The following is a 24,283-nucleotide window of genomic DNA, read 5'->3' on the forward strand; positions in this document are numbered from 1 at the left end:
GGAATAAGGTCGAACGGTAAACTTACAAGATATATTTGGTCAAACGAAAACGAGATATACTGGTACAATAAATAGAAAATGTAGCAGAGGCAGTTAGTGTGATACACGTATGTCGGACGCGCTTGGAGAGAACATATATAGCGGATGTACTTCCTGTAGGCGATAGTCTGATCAACTAAATTGGGAAATATCCGACGTACTTTTGGTAAGTGTTTGCTTTCTTTTCATATTAAAGCATAGTTTCTACTACATTTTATTTCATTGTGATAAAACTCATGACGCGTTTGTAGAAAAAAACATGTACAATTTTTAATCGGAGTGGCTATTGACACTCGGGCTAGATATGCAGAAAACGGTATGCCGGGTAGCGGATTGCGGAAAGTTTTCATGTGGCGATAGTAATTGTGCGTAGACGGTTGTGCATATCCGGATAGGACCAAGAACGATAAATGTAAGCTTTGGTCTTCAATAAAACTAAGTGAATGGATTATTGATTTAATTTAACAATGTATATCAGTATATACACTTAAGAAAACTTAATTAGGTACTTATCATTACAATTTATAATTCGTTGTTGCTAGGTGTTTCGAATGGCCGAGTAAGAGGACGCATGGTTGTTAGGATAGACTACCGGAATGTTTGAAAACGGCATTTCTATTGGATTGCCAAGTTGTCATTATATAATTTAAATCTAAGCTGCAAAATTATTTGTGAAAGTGATATGTTTCAGTTTTTGTTTTGATATTCGCAGTATCGTAAAGTAAACATCACACGGTTAACTACGTCGACGTAACTTAATGTTGTTGTCATGGTCGACTTTTCCGAGATATCGTTGTGCCTTTGTTTGCTTACATAAGAAGCAATGTAGAAGCAAAATGTTGAAATTTACAGCTTCATGAAGGTAAAAGATGAGCATGTTTTGTTGTGGTTTTTGAAGTGTACACTCTAAAATATTATGTATGGCAGGTGTATTTTTTCTGTTTTTTTTCTTTCTTGTGTATATGAACAGGATATGGCAGCCTTACTGATCCTTGCACGAGTGACATCTATATAAATATATATCAGGACTTAAATCCGCGAAAATATACTACAGGATATAAAAAAAATCAAATTAAAATGTTTCTTTAAAAGCTAATTTAGTCATTCCAATGATTTTGTACCACTATTGGACAGCGAATACTGTAAATATTCAGTATTTTGAAAAATATTGATTTTCCTTCAAAAATTACACATTTTTCCCAATTTTCTAAGGTGAAAATTGTCAAATTCCTTAAGAAACAAAATATTCAGATATATCTTCAAACTTGACACTTATTCCACTTAGTGGACAAATATTTAGTCTGAACCTAGTTGAAATCTCGCAATTTTAAGGTTTGTTAAGTTATTACAAGTTGTAATATACCAGCTTATACTGGAGATTTTTTTGTTTTTACAAAATCGGCAAATTGTCAATTTTTTTCATTAGAAAGATACTTGGTTATCTTCTCTGATTTTGTATGACTTTTTGCATACGGTGCACTGATTGAAAAAAAAAATGATTGGTTATTTTTTTATATTTTTTTATATTAAATTCCAGCATTTTCCAGATTTCCTAAGGTAGAACAGGAAACTGGTCGAGATTCCTACCCTTTACCCATACATGCATAAGAGATAAACTCAATCATAGTTTCTATATTGGTCCAGTGTCTGGATCTCTGAATCCCTCCCAAGGGCTCCCTTCCTTGATCATAATATGGAAAGAGTTGATATCTGTACCTAAAAATCATATATGCAATTGCATTGCATGAACAGATGAATACAGGTATACTCATGTTCATGACTTAATCCAAGGTTTACTACATAGCTGCTATCCATATGTTTGTCATTCAATCCTAGGTCAAGGTCACATTGAGGTCAAAGGTCAGATTTGTTGTCAGAGTCATAAATTTTGACCATTAAAAATATTGTAATAAAATTTAAGGAACATATGTAGGATGGTAAAGTGGTGAATAGGGTTCTACTCTAGGGTCAATACAGTCAAGGTCATGGTCACATTTAGGTCATTGGTCAAATCCATAATCAGAGCCATAACTTTTGAACCTCTGAAGATATCTTAATACAATTTAAGGAATAAATGTAAGATGATAAGCCGAATTGTCGCATACTACTCTAGGGTCAGTACATCCAAGGTCATGGTCACATTGATTTCAAAGGTCAAATTCACTGTCTGGGCCATAAGTACTGACTATGGCTAGCTCCATGAAATTAAAGGAATACATGTAGGATTGCAAGATGGTCTGTTGCAAACTACAATTAAGTCTGTACATTAAAGGTTAAGGTCACATTGAGGTCTTAGGTCAAATTCATTGTCCAGGCCATAACTTCTTACTCACTTAAGATATCTCAATGCAATGTGAGGGATATACATGTATGTATGATGGCAGGACAGAGTACTACAAACACTAATTGGGTCCATATCCCCAAGGTCAAAGTTATATTCAGGTCAATGGTCAAATTCATTGTTGGGGTTCATAACTTTAGCTTGCTGAAGATAACCCAATTAAACTTAAGGGAGTATGTAGGATGGCAAGGCGGTGTGTGGCACACACAGTTGGGTACATTGGCCCAAGGTCAAAGTCCAATTGAGGTCAACAATCAAATTCATTGTCTTGGCCATCATTTCTGAATCTCGGAAGATCACTATAAAACATGAATTTTTAGAATTAAATGTAGGATGGCAAAACAGTGTGTCGCAAACCATAATTGGGTCTGCAGCCCAAAGTCATGATCACATGAAGTTCAAATGATTAATACATTTGCTGGGCCATAACACTTCTGACTTGCTGAAGATAGCTCAATGTTTGATTTTACCACTTTGAGTCTGTACACCCAAGATCTAGATCACAGCGAGGTCACATTTTATTTCAGTCTCAGTGACCTTTTCAGGGAGCATAATCCATCAATTTTACTGATTTTCTTGTTAAAAAAAAATTAAATAGAATAAATTGTGTCATAATATGTCTGTAGATAATTTGTTGAAGTAATGTATCTCTTCCTTTTGTAAGGATTAATTGTTAATAAAGTTTGCTTCTAAGACTTAATCCTTAAGGATACAATTGCTCTGCCCAGCAGAATATTGTTGTCGCATTTTATGACTTCTTCGGTTATTGATGTTCAAGGCTCAATCGATAAATTCCGGAATCTGACTGAAGAACCAGGTGAGAGATACAGGTGTGATGAATGTACATATCGTAATCCTACCTTCCCTGATTTAGCATATTATTCAGGTTAGATACGTTGATCTGTTGGCGTTAATCATTTGTGTTATGTCTCCGTAATTCGAACGCTTAAAAGACAGATAGTTTTCGAGGTACAATCAAAACGTACAGATGATTATACCTCACTCACCGCTAGGTGTCGCTAGGATAGCAAGAGGGTATAAATAGGCAGAATCCAGCGACAATCGGGCCAGTTCTGTTCTAATCTCGGCGTGTGTACAGTAGGGACAGATCGCAAGTATCTAATGTATGCGAGACCGGCTTTGTGTTGGAAAGATAGAAGTGACTGAATAAGTCTTGCCTTGATCCACTCACTGCATGGAAGATATGTTACATGTAAATAAACGATTGAGTGCTGTAGCGAGATACCGTTAGACAGAAGGTGTCACGGGCATAGGCTGTGCAGTGCTAGTCGTGACTAGGTATAGTCGTTGGTGCTAGTCGTGACTAGGGGTAGTCGCGACCAGGCTAGTCGTGACTAGGTATATTCGTTAGGGCTAGTCGTGACTAGCGATAGTCGTGGTCATTAGAGAGTGCCGTAGCTGTATACTAGTATAAGGCTGTCGTGATCGGCGCGACTAGGTCATATAGCTTGGGTAGCTGACTAGCTGTATACTATAGTGACTAGGGCTAGCCGCGACTAGGGAGTCGAGTGTGTACTGCCTGGATTGTACGGTAGTGTGTGTAGTGTGTTATAGTGATGCAAAACAGATAGCTTTGGTATTAGTTCTATAGTCGTGCAGTAATTATTCTGTTTATATCATGTATTAAGCATTAGGTAATAGGTATGCTGGTTACAAGGTAGTAACACATATTTGTATATATTTGCAACTGTAGTATAGTTATAATTAAGCTTACAGCACAGGGATCCTTAGAAGTGACTAGGGTACGGACCCCGGGACGCGTACGTTACACAGGCCTTCTGCACTTCATGTTCAAGATCTGGGATGAAGCATCAAGTTTTAGTTCTCCTTATAATTCGTATGGCTTTCTCATAATAATGGTAAGGAGTTTAAAGGTAGGAGGCTAAAAAGATAGGGGCTAACAGGTAGGAGTTAATGGAGAGGAGTTTCAGTAGGGGGCTAATGGATGGGGCAACAATGGTTAATAGCTATTTAATTATTTAAAGGCCTATGGTTAGGTGGCTAGAAGTAGCAGGGCCAATATTAAAAGGTTTCAGGTAGGGGTTAAAAGTAGGGGTAAACAGATAGAGGCTAACAGGTGCATTTGTAGGAAGCCCATCGTTATGATCAAATGTTAAGGTGTAGGGGATTAAAGATTAAAAGGCCTATGTGTAGGTAGATTAGGAGTGTTTGTTAATTTAGGGTTTAATGACCTTGCAACAGCCAAGGTCATAATATGACTAGTGCCTGGGGAGACACCGCCACAAAGAGATAGTAGGGTGCAGGGTGCCCAGCATAAGTCACCGTTTACGATACACATGTAGTGGGATACTGCAGGTACACCTGTATAATTTAACATATTCTTGGTTTCTTTAACTTACCCTTAACATGTACAGAGGACAAGGAAGACCCATTCCAATTCTGCAGGATAGGGGTAGGGAGGGCACATAACTCGCCTCTAATCACCATGCAGTGGGAACCTGCACGGGTTGGNGGGGGAATGTAGGGGGCATAGGTTAGGTACCATAGGTTGTTAATGCTGGGAGGAGGGGTCAACAACTTGACAGTAAGAACATTAATGAGTAATTAAAGGGAGGGATAATGGGTACAAGGGCTCATATATTAGGTGACGGCTAATGGGAATGTGGCTATTAGGTAGAGGATTCATGTTTAGGAGGCAATATGATACAAATTAATGGATAGTGCCAACATTTAAAGGGCTAACAGGGTAGCTGATGGGAATGGGCTAACTGGTAGGAGAAAGACAAAAAAAAGGAAGGGCTTAATGGGTAGGAGCGAGGAGAGGGTGAATGGGTCTTAATGTATGTTTACCTTCTGATGATCCTAAAACCCTAACCTTGCCATGAAGAGAAGTCTGTTTCAAAATCGGGAGTCTGCCTCCAAAAAAGTGAAAGTTTGCAAGTATGTATATATCTTTAAATTGTACTATTAGGAGTCCGTTTACCCAGAGGTACATTTATAGTGTACTAGCCACACCTATAATAGACTAGTACATGTACGTTTACCCACGTACTCTTGTTTTGTTAACAACGCAATACTTTAATGGTCCCTAGATGATATACAATGTAACGAAATATTCAGTCAGATGTCAGATAATGAACTGCTCAACAGTTACCAAATAGCATCATAAGGTGTCCGACAATAATTCCAAACAGTGTATTCTAACCACTGAATTATTTCAAAAGATTCGTCTCATTCCAACAAAGCGAAAGTAATGCGCTGCCATGTTGTATATTACTTGGCTTGCGATCTGAACCGGTCACGTCATGCACGGGGTATGATAAATATATCCAGCTTAAATAATTAACGGTTGAATACACAAATTAATACAATAATGCATATATTATCAAATTGTTATATTTGTAACAATTTAATAATCCTCTAAATACATTTTTGATATATATATTAGTCGCTATCAGTTAATTTACTGCATTTAATCGACCAATGCGTCGATGAAATAAAATTGAATTAAATAATAATAGTATTAAGCTGCCATTATTTTGTAATGAGCATGAAATAACCGAATAAAATTTACGTGAACTTCTGATTACAGAGGTGCAAAAAAGCAACGTAAACACCCGGTAACAACTTTCCAGAGATGCCCCGAATGTCAATAGCCACGCGCCGCGGAAGTGGCTATTGACACTCGGGTGGTAATAGCGACGGCCATTTTATATTGAGAATAAATCAAAATGACTGCTAGGGTTGTTATGCTTATATAGGTATATCTGAACATACCCTGACCTGAACATTCCCGTTCGGCTTTATTGTTGTCTTCCGTCATAGTATAGTAATGTGTAGGTATTATGATTGGTATATCTAATAGTTTAGGTATATTACCTGGTATATCTAATAATTTAGGTATATTACCTGGTATATCTAATAGTTTAGGTATTATACCTGGTATATCTAATGTGTAGGTATTATGATTGGTATATCTAATAGTTTAAGTATAATACCTGGAATATCTGATAGTTTAGGTATAATACCTGGTATATCTAATAGTTTAGTTATAATACCTTGTATATCTAACTGTGTAGGTGTTATAGCTGGTATATCTAACTGTGTAGGTATTATAGCTTGTATATCTAACTGTGTAGTTATTATAGCTGGTATATCTAATAGTTTAGGCATAATACCTGGTATATCTAATAGTTTATCTACACTACCTGTTATATCTAATAGTTTAGGTATTATACCTTATATATCTATTAGTTTAGGTATAATACCTGGTATATCTAATAGTTTAGGTATAATACCTAGTATATCTAATTGTGGAGGTATTATACCTGATATATCTAATAGTTTAGGTATCATACCTGGTATATCTAATAGTTTAGGTATATTACCTGGTATATCTAATAGTTTAGGTATTTTACCTAGTATGTCTAATAGTTTAGGTATTATTCCTGTTATATCTAATAGTTTAGGTATAATACCTGGTATATCTAATTGTGGAGGTATTATACCTGATATATCTAATAGCTTAGGTATCATACCTTGTATATCTAATAGTTTAGGTATAATACCTGGTATATCTAATAGTTAAGGTATAATACCTGGTATATCTAACTGTGTAGGTATAATACCTGGTATATCTGATAGTTAAGGTGTTATAGCTGGTATATCCAATTGTGTAGGTATAATACCTGAGATATTTAATTGTGTAGGTATCATACCTGGTAAATCTAATAGTTTAGGTATAATACCTGGAATGTCTGATAGTTAAGGTATTATAGCTGGTATATCTAATTGTGTAGGTATTATACCTGAAATATTTAATTGTGTAGGTATCATACCTGGTATATCTAATAGTTTAGGTATAATACCTGTTATATCTAACTGTGTAGGTATTATACCTGTTATATCTAATAGTTTAGGTATAATACCTGGTATACCTAAACTATTAGATATAATACCTGGTATATCTAATAGTTTAGGTATAATACCTGGTATTTCTAACTGTGTAGGTATAATACCTGGTATATCTGATAGTTAAGGTGTTATAGCTGGTATATCCAATTGTGTAGGTATATTACCTGAGATATTTAATTGTGTAGGTATCATACCTGGTAAATCTAATAGTTTAGGTATAATACCTGGAATATCTGATAGTTTAGGTATTATAGCTGGTATATCTAATTGTGTAGGTATTATACTTGAGATATTTAATTGTGTAGGTATCATACCTGGTATATATAATAGTTTAGGTATAATACCTGGTATATCTAATAGTTTAGGTATTATAGCTGGTATATCTAACTGTGTAGGTATTATACCTGTTATATCTAACTGTGTAGGTATTATACCTGGTATATCTGATAGTTTAGGTATCATACCTGGTATATCTAATAGTTTAGGTATTATACCTGGTATATCTAATAGTTTAGGTATCATACCTGGAATATCTAATAGTTTAGGTATTACAGCTGGTATATCTAATAGTTTAGGTTTTATACCTGTTATATCTAATAGTTTAGGTATAATACCTGGTATAGTTATATCTAATAGTTTAGGTATAATACCTGGTATATCTAATTGTGTAGGTATAATACCTGGTATATCTAACTGTGTAGGTATTATAGCTGGTGTATCTAACTGTGTAGGTATTATAGCTGGTATATCTAACTGTGTGGGTATCATAGCTGGTATATCTAACTGTGTAGGTATTGTAGCTTGTATATCTAACTGTGTAGGTATTATAGCTGGTATATCTAACTGTGTGGGTATCATAGCTGGTATATCTAACTGTGTAGGTATTGTAGCTTGTATATCTAACTGTGTAGGTATTATAGCTTGTATTTCTAACTGTGTAGGGATTATAGCTGGTATATCTAACTGTGTAGGTATTATAGCTGGTGTATCTAACTGTGTAGGTATTATAGCTGGTATATCTAACTGTGTAGGTATCATAGCTGGTATATCTAACTGTGTAGGTATTATAGCTTGTATATCTAACTGTGTAGGTATTATAGCTGGTATATCTAACTGTGTAGGTATAATACCTGGTATATCTAACAGTTTAGGTACAATACCTGGTATATCTAATAGTTTAGGTATTACAGCTAGTATATCTAATAGTTTAGGTATCATACCTGGTATATCTAATTTGTAGATATTATGCCTGGTATATCTAATAATTTGGATATTATACCTGGTATATCAAGTAGTGGAGGTATTGTACCTGGTATATCTAATAGTTGAGGTATAACAGCTGGTATATCTAATAGTTTAGGTATTATACCTAATATATCTTATAGTTTAGGATACTTGGTATATCTTATAGTTTAGGTATAATACCTGGTATATCTAACTGTGTAGGTATTATACCTGGTATATCTAACTGTTTAGGTATTATACCTGATATATCTAATAGTTCAGGTATTATACCTGGTATATCGTATAGTTTAGGTATAATACCTGGTATATCTAATAGTTTAGGTATAATACCTGGTATATCTAACTGTGTAGGTATTATACCTGGTATATCTAACTGTTTAGGTATTATACCTGATATATCTAATAGTTCAGGTATTATACCTGGTATATCGTATAGTTTAGGTATAATACCTGGTATATCTAATAGTTTAGGTATCATACCTGTTATATCTATCTGTGTAGGTATTATAGCTGGTATATCTAACTGTGTAGGTATTATACCTGATTTATCTAATAATTTAGATATTATACCTGGTATATCAAATAGTGGAGGTATTGTACCTGGTATATCTAATAGTTGAGGTATAACAGCTGGTATATCTAATAGTTTAGGTATTATACCGAATATATCTAATAGTTTAGGATACTTGGTATATCTAATAGTTTGATATAATACCTGGTATATCTAATAGTTTAGGTATCATACCTGTTATATCTAACTGTGTAGGTATTATAGCTGGTATATCTAACTGTGTAGGTATTATACCTGATTTATCTAATAATTTAGATATTATACCTGGTATATCAAATAGTGGAGGTATTGTACCTGGTATATCTAATAGTTGAGGTATAACAGCTGGTATTTCTAATAGTTTAGGTATTATACCGAATATGTCTAATAGTTTAGGATACTTGGTATATCTAATAGTTTAGGTATAATACCTGGTATATCTTATAGTTTAGGTATAATACCTGGTATATCTAATTGTGTAGGTATAATACCTGTTATATCTAACTGTGTAGGTATTATAGCTGGTATATCTAACTGTGTAGTGTTATACCTGATTTATTTAATAATTTAGATATTATACCTGGTATATCAAATAGTGGAGGTATTGTACCTGGTATATCTAATAGTTGAGGTATAACAGCTGGTATATCTAATAGTTTAGGTATTATACCTAATATATCTAATAGTTTAGGATACTTGGTATATCTAATAGTTTAGGTATAATACCTGGTATATCTAATAGTTTGGTATTATACCTAGTATATCTAACTGTGTAGGTATTATACCTGATATATCTAATAGTTTAGGTATTATACCTGGTATATCTAACTGTGTAGGTATTATACCTGGTATATCTAATAGTTTAGGTATAATACCTGGTATATCTAAGTGTGTAGGTATAATACCTGGTATATCTAACTGTGTAGGTATTATAGCTGCTATATCTAACGGTGTAGGTATTATAGCTAGTATATCTAACTGTGTAGGTATTATAGCTGGTATATCTAACTGTGTAGGTATTATAGCTGGTATATCTAAATGTGTAGGTATTATACCTGGTATATCTAATTTTATAGGTATTATACCTAGTATATCTAATAGTTTAGGTATTATAGCTGGTATATCTAACTGTGTAGGTATTATAGCTGGTATATCTAACTGTGTAGGTATTATAGCTATCTAATTGTGTAGGTATAATACCTGGTATATCTAATAGTTTAGGTATTATACCTGATACATCTCATAGCTTAGGTATAATATCTGATATTAATAATAGTTTAGGTATAATACCTGGTCTATCTAATAGTTTACGTATCATACCTGGTATATCTAATAGTTTCGGTATCCTACCTGGTATAGGGCTGTTACAACGTCGTTACTGGTCACAGCGTCGTTACTGGTCACAACGTCGTTACTGGTGACAGCGTCGTTACTGGTGACAACGTCGTTACTTGTGACATCGTCGTTACTTGTCGCAGCGTCGTTACTGGTCATAACGTCGTTACTGGTCACAACGTCATTACTGGTCATAACGTCATTACTGGTCATAACGTTGTTACTGGTCACAACATCGATACTGGTCATAACGTCGTTACTGGTCACAGTGTCGTTACTGGTGACAACGTCGTTACTGGTGACAACGTCGTTACTGGTCACAAAGTCGTTACTGGTCATAACGTCGTTACTGGTCACAAATTCGTTACTGGTCACAACGTCGTTACTGGTCACACCGTCGTTACTGGTCACAACGTCGTAAATGGTCACAACGTCGTTACTGGTCACACGTTGTTACTTGTGACATCGTCGTTACTTGTCGCAGCGTCGTTACTGGTCATAACGTCGTTACTGGTCACAACGTCATTACTGGTCATAACATTGTTACTGGTCACAACGTCGATACTGGTCATAACGTCGTTACTGGTCACAGTGTCGTTACTGGTCACAACGTCGTTACTGGTGACAACGTCGTTACTGGTCACAAAGTCGTTACTGGTCATAACGTCGTTACTGGTCACAAATTCGTTACTGGTCATAACGTCGTTACTGGTCACAACGTCGTAAGTGGTCACAACGTCGTTACTGGTCACAACGTCGTAAATGGTGACAGCGTCGTTACTGGTCACAACGTCGTTACTAGTCACAACGTCGTTACGGATTGAAAGGCTGCCTTTTAATTTACAACATTCCTCTCCCAAACACATACACCCACCCACAATCCCCTTACACCAACCTGTACCCCACCAACATTCCTCTCCCAAACACATACACACACCCACAATCCCCTTACACCAACCTGTACCCCACCAACATTCCTCTCCCAAACACATACACACACCCACAATCCCCTTACACCAACCTGTACCCCACCAACATTCCTCTCCCAAACACATACGCCCACCCACAATCCCCTTACACCACCCTGTACCCCACCAACATTCCCCTCCCAAACACATTCACACATCCACAATCCTACTACCCCCAAACTCAACACCACCAACATTCCCCTCCCAAACACATACAAACACCCACAATCTCATTTCCCCCTACATCCACACAACAAACATTCCCCTACCCCATCTCCACCCTACCAACATTCTGCTTCTAACTTTTCCATTCATGGCATTGATTAATTCTCTTTTCCGCAGATCGTGATTATAAAGATTGTTGACCATGCCTTCCTCTGCCCAGAAGAGGACTGTCATCCTCGCCGTCGTCATTGTGGTCTGTACACTACTCATACTACATCAGAGTAAGAATTATGACTTACAGCAAATTACAGGTTCGGAACAGAAAGTTCTTCACTTTTTGACCAAGAAGTTCTCGACATGGCCAATGGAGGTAAGTACTATTAGTAAAATGATAAAACGTCTCTTACTACAGATAATATAACGTATTTAACATGATTACAGCTGTTTGGTATTTAATAGAATCAACAAATTACTCGACAATTGATTTGGAATTTAATAGACTCGACAATTGATTCAAAAATTCGCCGTCAGTAAAGCCATTTATCACATAATCGGCCTGTTATCCAGTGAATTCGTCCTGTAATATTTTTTACATATGTCACTAGTGTAATATACCCTGGAGCGTTTTACATTGGCTGTGCCAGTCAGAAATCGATTGTGATCTTATACTATGGACAATGACGTGACGTCATAAATTGTGAATGGCCCAACAAAATGGCTGTCTGTTTGATTAACCCTCTACATTTTGGCTTTAAAACCTGTCAAAATGTAAGTTTTCTGAGTTATGTGATACAAAGTATCTTGTGTGATGTAGTTGTTGTTTCACGTTTGTCTGAATGATGGGATGGATTTTCCCGAAAAAGAAAGATTAGATTGTCCCTACTGTTGGTATGGTTTTGCTCTATATATGTGTTTGATTTTATTTTGAAACTTAGTCAACGTATTGTGTATGTACACATACAAATTAACTGAAATATACAAAATATATTCTCCTGAATATCTACTTAAATACCGCAAAAATCACTACTCAAAAATCGTTTGGCTAAATGAAGCTTTCACAGGCATGCTTCTAATGAAGCATTCTTAGATATTCAGGGCGAAATGATTACTTTATTAAAAATGACAAAAAGTTATACTTATCGGAGATTTTAATGCCAGAACTAATACTTGTGACGATTATATCGTTCCAGATGAACATTTAATTGAAACATTGAATACACATGAAAATGACGATTTACATGAGTATTTATATGATTACGAAGAGTTAACCCGTTTTGGGGTACCGCTTCAAAGAACGAGTCAAGACCTGGCATGACCAAATACATTTGGTCGTAATCTGCTTGATTTTTGTAAAAATAATAATTTATACATTGCAAACGGTAGAGTCGGCAATGATAGATTCATTGGTAAGAATACTTGTAAATATGCGAGCTTAGTTGATTATTTGATTGTATTGTCCAATGTTTTTCCTCTCTTGTGTCACTTTGAAGTTTTAGACTTTGATCCTTTGATTTCAGACGTGCACTGTAGACTAAAATTTACTATTCAATATTCTGAAACAGTATACAAAAACGAGGAACCGGTTCATCTTACTGAGAGAATCGGTAAATGGGTAAACGAAAAACAAACTGATTTCGTAACTACAGTACATATGGACGAGAGGGGTAAATAACACGAAATTAATTAAAAAAATAAAAATATACTTGAGTCTCCAAATGAGATTATATCGCGAGACGATGTAAACGATTTAGTAAATAACATTGCTGAATTGTTTTTGAACTCAGCAAGAGAAGTTTTTCAAACAAAAAAAGTGCACAATGGGAAAAAAGTATTCACCAAAGAGGACGAACCCTGGTTTATCCGTGAATGTGTTATGAAAAGAAAAGAATTTCATGAATCTAAGAGAGATTACAAAAAACTTTAAAAGCCAAAGAAATCAGAAAAAATGAACAAAAAAGGTAGAGAGTACAGAAAACTCATTAATAGAACCTATAAAAAGTTCCAAGAAAATATTGAACATGAAATGAGGAAAGCTTCCAAATTTAAACCAAAACACTTCTGGGACATTTTGAATAGAATTGATAAGCCTAAAGGTCGTCGTAAAATTGATCTGACAATAGACGAACTACATGATTATTTAAAAGAAATGAATCTTAACAATGAAACAGAGGAGGAATTTGAAATTCTACTTGTAAATGAATGTTTGTATGATAATATTTTGAATGATAGAATTACTACTGATGAGAATTTTCATGCTATAAAACATTTGAATAATAACAAAGCTTGTGGTATTGATAGTATAGTCAATGAGTACATAAAGAGTACGGTTGACACAATGTTACCTGTATATGTTGATATGTTTAATATAATATTGGACACTGGTATAATACCGAAAGTTGGAGTACAGGAATAATCAATCCAATCTATAAGAACAAAGGTGATCGCAAAAAGTTGGATAATTACAGGGCTATGAAGTTGGTCTCATGCTTGGGAAAAGTTTTTACGTCGATTTTAAATGCAAGATTATACAAACTATCTGATGAAATTGAACTCATAAGTAACGCACAAGCAGGTTTCAGAAAAGGTCATTCAACACTAGACAACATTTTATTTTACACGTTTTGACAACGTTTTATTTATCCTCCGGTAGAAAACTATATTGTGCATTCGTTGACTTTAGAAAAGCCTTCGATTCGGTGTGGCGAATAGGCTTGTGGCAAAAACTACTCAAATGTAACATAACTGGTAAAATATTTAAAGTTTTAATTAACATGTATTCTGATACGAAATCTTGTGTGAGAAATGGGAATGAAATGTCAGAATTGTTCACTTCCAATGTCGGACTAAAACAAGGGGAAAATTCCTCGCCTTTTTTTTTTGCATTATTTTAAAATGATTTAGGAGACTATTTATTGGGAAAAAAATGTCGATTGTTTACTAAAGATTGATGAACTTTGTCATGATCATATTGGTATGTACTTACAACTTTTTATTGTTTTATATGCTGACGATACAGTGTTAATATCAGAGACAGCAGATGGTCTAAAATCAATGCTAAATAAATTTCAGGATTATTGTGAGATCTTTTCTAAACGAAAGAATACTAACAGATATCGATTTCTATTATATGATAATGAGCTAGACATTCAAGATTCTTTTCCATACTTAGGTGTTCTATTTTACTATAATGGAAGGTTTGTAGTGGCAAAATAGCAATTAGCGGAACAGGCCCAAAAAGCTCTATATGCCGTATATAGGAAAATAAGAAATGTTACGTTACCCATTGATTTACAATTCAAATTGTTTGACTCGCTAGTTGCTCCAATTTTGCTATACTCATCAAAAAATGGGGCTATGAGGATGTTAGTATACTTGAAAAATACACCTCCATTTCTGTAAACGAATTCTTGGTCTACGTAGAAATACTTGTAATTTTATGGTATATGGAGAAACGGGCAGATACCCTATTGAGGTTGATGGCAAATTGAGAATGATTAAATTTTGGTAAACACTTACCTCGAGTGAAAATAAGTTGTCTAGTCGTATGTACAAATTGATGTACTCATTACATGAAAATGGACAAATCGAGTTTAAATGGTTGAATTATGTTAAATTATCCTGGATAGCGTAGGTCTAAGCTATGTTTGGATCCATCAAAAACCTCTCTGCCCGATATTGCTTAGTTAAAAGCTGCAATTATACATAAATTACACGATCAGTTTATTCAGTCCTGGTTTAATAAAATTGAAACTTCATCCAGAGGACGATTGTACTCTACATTTAAATATCGCTTTGGTTTAGAAGACTATTTGTGTTAAGATTAAACGCAAATAATACGAAAATGATCTGCAAATTTAGAACTTCAAATCTTAAGCTTCCAGTAGAAACAGGAAGATGGGTGGGAATTCAAAGACAGGACAGAATATGCCCACTTTGTAATACTGGTATTGGGGACGAGTTTCATTACTTATATACTTGTAATAACGACACTTTAGTCAAAATAAGGGAAAAACATATTCCGGCCTATTTCTATACAAGTCCAAACCAACATAAAAGGAAAGAAATGTTCAGAATTTTTAATATGAAATTGTTAAAAAGTGTAAGCTTATTTGTTCAAAAATTAACAAAAGTACTTCTGTGTCTTTATTCTATAAGTTTTTCTTTTGTAATTAGTGACATTTTATATAAGTTGAACACTGAATTATTTGTATGTAACTACACGTATATATATTATTATGTACTATGCTATGATATAGAATGTTTGCCTGTCATGCACTCAAACAAAGTTATATATACATGACCTCTTGTTACACATATTATGTGTGTCTGAGTGAAATAAAAATATTAAAAATCTTGAAATCTTGACATGTTTTTGGTCTACAAATTAGGATACTTCTGAAAGAACATCTATATAGTCTGAGGGTGCATTACAGATATTTAACCAGATACCTGTCGCCAAAAATTAAATCATCCTGAGACTCGTTTTATAAAATCTCATATGAAATGAAAACTCGTTTAATATCCTATATATAATATTAAAAATCTAGAAGGCCTATACAACATTGATGGGCTGCTTAAGTTCAAACCGTGATGGTAAAATCACAGACATGACACACATGAGAGGTATCTGGTTATATTATTATTACATATTGTGTACGACAAACATAGCATTAAATTACAAGTTACACGCCATTACATATTATATATTACAAACATAACAATAATTACACGTCTCTTCATCTATTATACTACAAACTATGACATTCAGTTAATACTTCACACGTCGCTGCGTGTACTATGAAATCATTAATAATATAGAGGATATTTGATTGTTTTTCGTTGAATACTATACATTTCTAACAGTTTTTTCATGTTGTGTATCACAACCAGTAAGTGTTTATGCGTTACGTTTCGGTGACTTGTGAGATACGTACTGATGTCACCTTCCTCAGACAAATGACCAGTGAAGCGTTTGTTCGCAAATGTATAGAATATGTACGAGTTGGTTATATATATATTCGAATGTACATTTAGTTGTTATACATGTACGAAAGATTATTTTAAATATTTTTTGTACCTATATGCGTTGTTTTAGAAATATTACAACACGAAGAAAAAACGACAATGATGTATATGTGTTTTTATTGTGAGAAGAAGGCATATGGAGAAACAAACACTTACGACCGTTGTAATTGCACAAAACAACCAACATAACACCTAAAGAAAATACACATTGTCAATAAAGAAATGTGTTTACAAGTTAAAAGTGCGGAGGACCTTCGATAATATGCAAGTTGTTTAGTTACCTCACGTAGTTACAGACGTATACCGAGGGTGAGGACGGCAAGCTTATTGTTGACCTTGTCGTATGCTTCAAAATAAGGTCGACAGGTAAATTGACACTTCTTAGCAAGGTGGTTGGGAATATTGATTATAAAAGGTAACTTTTTACACTCAATATTGGACTTATCCTCCGTATCACAATTTCATGGCATTAAAACGAATTTTGACAGAAAGAAAATACCTATGTGTTGTTTGTATTGCCGTCTTGTTTTAGAGCCGATTTGCGGTCATAATATAAACACGCAGTACGATCACGTTGTCCTTACTGCACTATACGGCTATATAATCCATAAATGGTTCATTAGTTCAATGCCATATAGTCTTATCTGAGTGAACGACAACAGTGTGTACAATTGGGTGGTCGGGTGGTGCAGTGGACAGCGCACTTCCTTTTTACTAAGGCGACCGGAGCTCGATTCTCCGATCGGACGTGAAAATGTTGGGGTCACCTGCCCGAACACGTGGGTTTTCCCCGGGTACTCCGGTTTCCTCCCACACTAAGACCCCTCACGCGCTAACATACGGGCCAACAAGAGTGATTAATATAAGTTTAAATAACTTGTTTCATAATTGTTGTTAAATAAATAAAGTTTATATAGTGTGTAGCCATCGGATCTACCACCTCACATGACAAAATATTAGATTTCGAGGTTCCTCAAGGGTCGGTGCTAGGACCACAAAAATATTGCCTATATTCCAAACCGATCGGAGAGATTTGTCGTCGCCATAGCCTTCGCTGTTATGCTGGTGAAACACAAATTGACATGGTCATCAGACAACACGACAGTTGGGATACACTTTCAGACAATCTGGAAGCTTGTCTGACAGATATCAGTACCTGGATGAAAACAAACATGCTAAAGCTTAATCAGGAAAAGACGGAACTAATCGTCTTTTCCCCAAAGTGTCAGCAAACAGTTGCTCTCTAGCTCAATGTCAGTGCCAGAACTATTGAGACAGTCACAGCAGTAAAAAACCTAGGGGTATACTTTAATAGTTAATTGAATATGGAGAAACAAGTGAACACTATTGCCAATCCTGTTACTAGCAGAACAGGATCATCGACTGTATCTAACTAGTCGTATGTAGCTACAGTACGTCTGGTTACTCGTATTCGGAAGAGAGAGCACATTACACCTGTGCGATACAGGTCGCAGTACAACATTTAAGTGCACATTTTGGTATAAAACACACGGGGTTCTTATTTGTACTGTTATATCGGGAGGTATTTTGTAGGATTTTTGTGTTTGGTATATAACTCAGGATGTTCTTGTTTGTACTGTTATTTCGGGAGGTGTGTATATCGGGAGGTATGTATATCGGGAGGTATGTATATTGAAGGACTGTTTTGCTTGGTATAAAACTTAGGGGGTTCTTGTTTGTACTGTTACGTCGGGAGGTATGTATATCGGGAGGTATGTATATTGTAGGACTGTTTGCTTAGTATAAAACTCAGGGGGTTCTTGTTTGTACTGTTATTTCGGTAGGTGTGTATATCGGGAGGTATGTATATCGGGAGGTATGTATATTGTAGGACTGTTTTGCTTGGTATAAAACTCAGGGGGTTCTTGTTTATACTGTTATTTCGGGAGGTGTGTATATCGGGAGGTATGTATATCGGGAGGTATGTATATTGTAGGATTGTTTTGCTTGGTATAAAACTCAGGGGGTTCTTGTTTATACTGTTATATCGGGAGGCATGTATATTGAAGGACTGTTTTGCTTGGTATAAAACACAGAGGGTTCTTGTTTGTACCGTTATTTCGGGAGGTATGTATATTGTAGGATTGTTTTGCTTGGTATAAAACTCAGAGGGTTCTTGTTTGTACTGTTATATCGGGAGGCATGTATATTGAAGGACTGTTTTGCTTGGTATAAAACACAGTGGGTTCTTGTTTGTACTGTTATATCGGGAGGTATGTATATCGGGAGGTATGTATATAGTAGGATTGTTTTGCTTGGTATAAAACTCAGGGGTTCTTGTTTGTACTGTTATATCGGGAGGTATGTATATTGATGGACTGTTTTGCTTGGTATAAAACACAAGGGGGTTCTTGTGTGTACTGTTATATCGGGAGGTATGTATATTGAAGGACGTTTTTGCTTGGTATAAAACACAGGGGGTTCTTGTTTGTACCGTTATTTCAGGAGGTATGTATATCGGGAGGTATGTATATTGAGAAGTATGTATTTTGTAGGATTGTTGTGCTTGGTATAAAACACAGGGGGTTCTTGTTTGTACTGTTATATCGGGAAGTATCTATACTGAAGGACTGTTTTGCTTTGTATAAAACACAGGGGGTTCTTGTCTGTACTATTATATCGGGAGGTATGTATATCGGGAAATATGTATTTTGTAGGATTGTTGTGCTTGGTGTAAAATACTGGGGGTTCTTGTTTGTACTGTTACATCGGAAGGTAGGTATATTGAAGGACGTTTTTGCTTGGTATATAACACAGGGGATTCTTGTGTGTACTGTTATATCGGGAGGTATGTTTATTGAAGGACGTTTTTGCTTGGTATAAAACACACGGGGTTCTTGTTTGTACTGTTACATCGGGAGGTATGCATATTGAAGGACGTTTTTGCTTGGTATAAAACACAGAGGGATCTTGTTTGTACCGTTACATCTGGAGGAATGTATATTGATGGACTGTTTTGCTTGGTATAAAATACAGGGGGTTCTTGACTGTACTATTATATCGGGAGGTATGTATATCGGGAAGGATGTATGTTGTAGGATTGTTGTGCTTGGTATAAAACTCAGGGGGTTCTTGCTTGTGCTGTTATATCGGGAGGCATGTATATTGAAGGACAGTTGTGCTTGGTATAAAACACAGAGGGTTCTTGTTTGTGCCGTTATTTCGGGAAATATGTATATTGATGGACTGTTTTGCTTGGTATAAAATACAGGGGGTTCTTGACTGTACTATTATATCGGGAGGTATGTATATCGGGAAGTATGTATGTTGTAGGATTGTTGTGCTTGGAATAAAACTCAGGGGGTTCTTGCTTGTACTGTTATATCGGGAGGCATGTATATTGAAGGACTGTTTTGCTTGGTATAAAACACAGGGGGTTCTTGTTTGTACTGTTACATCGGGAGGTATGCATATTGAAGGACGTTTTTGCTTGGTATAAAACACAGGTGGTTCTTGTTTGTACTGTTACGTCCTTGTACTGTTATATCGGGAGGCATGTATATTGAAGGACTGTTTTGCTTGGTATAAAACACAGGGGGTTCTTGTTTGTACTGTTATATCGGGAGGCATGTATATTGAAGGACAGTTGTGCTTGGTATAAAACACAGAGGGTTCTTGTTTGTACCGTTACATCTGGAGGTATGTATATTGATGGACTGTTTTGCTTGGTATAAAACACAAGGGGGTTCTTGTGTGTACTGTTATATCGGGAGGTAATTATATTGAAGGACGTTTTTGCTTGGTATAAAACACAGTGGGTTCTTGTTTGTACTTTTACATCGGGAGGTAATTATATTGAAGGACGTTTTTGCGTTCTTGTCTGTACTATTATATCGGGAGGTATGTATATCGGGAAGTATGTATGTTGAAGGATTGTTGTGCTTGGTATAAAACTCAGGGGGTTCTTGCTTGTACTGTTATAGCGGGAGGCATGTATATTGAAGGACAGTAGTGCTTGGTATAAAACACAGAGGGTTCTTGTTTGTACCGTTATTTCGGGAAGTATGTATATTGATGGACTGTTTTGCTTGGTATACAACACAGGGGGTTCTTGTTTGTACCGTTATTTCGGGAGGTATGTATATTGATGGACTGTTTTGCCTGGTATAAAATACAGGGGGTTCTTGTCTGTACTATTATATCGGGAGGTATGTATATCGGGAAATATGTATTTTGTAGGATTGTTGTGCTTGGTGTAAAATACTGGGGGTTCTTGTTTGTACTGTTACATCGGAAGGTATGTATATTGAAGGACGTTTTTGCTTGGTATAAAACACAGGGGATTATTGTGTGGACTGTTATATCGGGAGGTATGTATATTGAAGGACGTTTTTGGTTGGTATAAAACACAGTGGGTTCTTGTTTGTACTGTTACATCGGGAGGTATAAAACACACGGGGTTCTTGTTTGTACTGTTACATCGGGAGGTAATTATATTGCAGGACGTTTTTGCTTGGTATAAAACACAGGGGGTTCTTGTGTGTACTGTTTTATCGGGAGGTATGTATATTGAGGGACGTTTTTGCTTGGTATAAAACACAGGGGGTTATTGTGTGGACTGTTATATCGGGAGTTATGTATATTGAAGGACGTTTTTGCTTTGTATAAAACACAGTGGGTTCTTGTTTGTACTGTTACATCGGGAGGTAATTATATTGAAGGACATTTTTGCTTGGTATAAAACACAAGGGGTTCTTGTTTGTACTGTTACATCGGGAGGTAATTATATTGAAGGACGTTTTTGCTTGGTATAAAACACAGGTGGTTCTTGTTTGTACTGTTACGTCGGGAGGTATGTATATTGATGGACTGTTTTGCTTGGTATACAACACAGGGGGTTCTCGTTTGTACTGTTATATCGGGAGGTATGTATATCGGGAAGTATGTATATTGTAGGATTGTTTTGCTTGGTATAAAACTCAGGGGGTTCTTGTTTGTACTGTTATATCGGGAGGCATGTATATTGAAGGACTGTTTTGCTTGGTATAAAACACAGGGGGTTCTTGTTTGTTCTGTTACATCGGGAGGTATGCATATTGAAGGACGTTTTTGCTTGGTATAAAACACAGGGGGTTCTTGTGTGTACTGTTATATCGGGAGGTATGTATATTGAGGGACGTTTTTGCTTGGTATAAAATACAGGGGGTTCTTGTGTGTACTGTTACATCGGGAGGTATGCATATTGAAGGACGTTTTTGCTTGGTATAAAACACAGGTGGTTCTTGTTTGTACTGTTACGTCGGGAGGTATGTATATCGGGAGGTATGTATATTGATGGACGTTTTTGCTTGGTATAAAACACAGGGGGTTCTTGTTTGTACTGTTATATCGGGAGGTATGTATATCGGGAGGTAATTATATTGAAGGACGTTTTTGCTTTGTATAAAACACACGGGGTTCTTTTTTGTACTGTTATATCGAGAGGTATGTATAACGGGAGGTATGTATACTGAAGGACGTTTTTGCTTGGTGTAAAACACAGGGGGTTCTTGTATGTTGAAGGTCGTCTTTGCTTGGTATAAAACACAGGGGGTTCTTGTATGTACTGTTACATCGGGAGGTATGCATATTGAAGGACGTTTTTGCTTGGTATAAAACACAGTTTTTTTTGTATGTACTGTTATATCGGGAGGTATGTATATTGAAGGACGTTTTTGCTTTGTATAAAACACAAGGGGTTCTTTGGTGTACTGTTATATTGGGAGGTATGTATATTGAAGGACGCTTTTGCTTGGTATAAAACACAGCGGATTCTTGTTTGTACTGTTACATCGGGAGGTATGCATATTGAAGGACGTTTTTGCTTGGTATAAAACATAGGGGGTTCTTGTTTGTACTGTTATATCGGGAAGTATGCATATTGAAGGACGTTTTTGCTTGGTATAAAACACAAGTGGTTCTTGTTTGTACTGTTACATCCGGAGGTATATATATTGAAGGACGTTTTTGCTTGGTATAAAACACTGGGGGTTCTTGTGTGTACTGTTACATCGGGAGGTATGTATATCGGGAGGTATGTATTTTGTAGGACTGTTTTGATTGGTATAAAAAACACAAGGGGTTCTTGTTTGTACTGTTATGTCGGGAGGAGTGTGTATTGAAGGACTGTTTTGCTTGGTATAAAACACTGGGGGTTCTTGTGTGTACTGTTACATCAGGAGGTATGTATATCGGGAGGTATGTATTTTGTAGGACTGTTTTGATTGGTATAAAAACACAAGGGGTTCTTGTTTGTACTGTTATGTCGGGAGGAATGTGTATTGAAGGACTGTTTTGCTTGTTATAAAACACACGGGGTTCTTGTTTGTACTGTTATATCGGGAAGTATGTATATTGAAGGACTGTTTTGCTTGGTATAAAACACACAGGGTTCTTGTTTGTACTGTTATATCGGGAGGTATGTATATCGGGAAGGACTCTTTTGCTTGGTATGAAACACACGGGGTTCTTGTTTGTACTGATATATCGGGAGATATGTATATTGAAGGACAGTTTTGCTTGGTCTAAAACACAGGGGGTTCTTGTTTGTACTGTTATATCGGAAGGTATGTATATTGATGGATTGTTTCGCTTGGTATAAAACACAGGGGGTTCTTGTTTGTACTGTTATTTCGTGAGGTGTGTATATCGGGAGTTATTATTTTGTAGGACTGTTTTTCTTGGTATAAAACACAGGGGCGTTCTTGTTTGTACTTTTATTTCGGGAGGTATGTATTTTATAAAGGACTTTTTTGCTTGGTATAAAACAGATAGGGTTCTTGTTTGTACTGTTATTTCGGGAGGTATGTATATCGGGAAGTATGTATATTGAAGGATTGTTTTGCTTGGTATTAAGCACAGGGGGTTCTCGTTTGTACTGTTATATCGGGAGGTATATATATTGAAGGACTGTTTTGCTTGGTATAAAACAAAGGGGGTTCTTGTTTGTACTGTTATATCGGGAGGTGTGTATTTCGGGAAGTATATATTATGTAGGATTGTTGTGCTTGTTATAAAACACAGGGGGTTCTTGTTTGTACTGTTATATCAGGAGGTATGTATATCGGGAGGTATGTTTTTTGTAATATTGTTGTGCTTGTTATAAAACACAGGGAGTTCTTGTTTGTACTATTATATCGGGAGGTATGTATAATGAAGGACTGTTTCGCTTGGTATAAAACACACGGTGTTTTTTTGTCGGTATCGTCGCTATCGTTTTTGTTTCGTTGTTATTTCAATTGTCGTCGTCGTCGTTTCTATTATTGCAGTTGATGTCGTTGTTGCCGTCAGTGTTTGATGTTTTCGTCGTGTGTTTGTCTTTGTGGCCGATATATGTTATCGTTGACGTTTTTAATGCAGTTGTTGATCACTTATTTTATTTATTATTTCTATTTCTCTTTGTAAAGAAAAAACAATAATGCAAAAATGTATTTGATTTTATAGAACCCCATTACAGAAACAGCTATCCTCCAGAAATTGAACCTTGAAAAAATATCAGAGCTATATTTCAGGTAAGTGTCTTTTTTAAAGAATGTTTAATAATTTGTCTATAAACAATGATACAGATATAGATAACAACTATTGGTATATATTAGATATATAAAGATATTGACGGCTGACTGACAAATTTACTAACACATGGTTTCGACAAATGGAGATTTGTTAAGACTAAAGACATGTTTTACGGTCGTTGTCATGACCTCATCGGGTTATCTGACC

The 24,283-nt window shown here is 35.8% G+C and overlaps 1 long non-coding RNA gene across 1 annotated transcript; it reads left to right on the forward strand.

Moving 5' to 3' along the window:
- On the forward strand, nucleotides 1-24,075 carry LOC110454004. The gene is made up of 3 exons (XR_002463331.1): nucleotides 1-205; nucleotides 11,717-11,909; nucleotides 24,008-24,075. It is a non-coding gene; the product is annotated as an uncharacterized LOC110454004 (long non-coding RNA).
- Nucleotides 24,076-24,283: the final 208 nt, after the last annotated feature.

Source organism: Mizuhopecten yessoensis, unplaced genomic scaffold (assembly GCF_002113885.1).
Source record: "Mizuhopecten yessoensis strain PY_sf001 unplaced genomic scaffold, ASM211388v2 scaffold7597, whole genome shotgun sequence".
Lineage (NCBI taxonomy): Eukaryota > Metazoa > Mollusca > Bivalvia > Pectinida > Pectinidae > Mizuhopecten > Mizuhopecten yessoensis.